Here is a 328-nt window from a genome sequence, read left to right on the forward strand (position 1 = left end):
CCTTTCCCCTCTACTGGTTCATCCCAGCTCACTTCGAGCAGCCTCCCCCTTTCCCCTCTATTGGTTCATTCCAGCTCGCACCAAACAGCCCCCCATTCCCCTCTATTGGTTCATCCCAGCTCACACAAACCGGCCCCCCCTTTCTCCTCTATTGGGTCATCCCAGCTCACTTTGAGTAGCCTCCCCCTTTCCCCTCTATTGGTTCATCCCAGCTCACACCGAGCAGCCCCCCCTTTCCCCTCTATTGGGTCATTCCAGCTTGCACCAAACAGCCCCCCTTTCTCCTCTATTAGGTCATCCCAGGTCACATCAAGCAGCCCCCCCCCTT

The 328-nt window shown here is 57.0% G+C and overlaps 1 protein-coding gene across 1 annotated transcript in view; it reads right to left on the reverse strand.

Annotated features, from left to right (window-relative positions):
- Window positions 1-328, reverse strand: part of LOC123033821 (nascent polypeptide-associated complex subunit alpha, muscle-specific form-like) — a gene marked incomplete at its 3' end in the record, with an annotated part of 5,238 nt that overhangs the window by 3,516 nt on the left and 1,394 nt on the right. The window lies entirely within an intron of this gene.

Source organism: Varanus komodoensis, unplaced genomic scaffold (assembly GCF_004798865.1).
Source record: "Varanus komodoensis strain SLA01 unplaced genomic scaffold, ASM479886v1 scaffold679, whole genome shotgun sequence".
Classification (NCBI taxonomy): domain Eukaryota; kingdom Metazoa; phylum Chordata; class Lepidosauria; order Squamata; family Varanidae; genus Varanus; species Varanus komodoensis.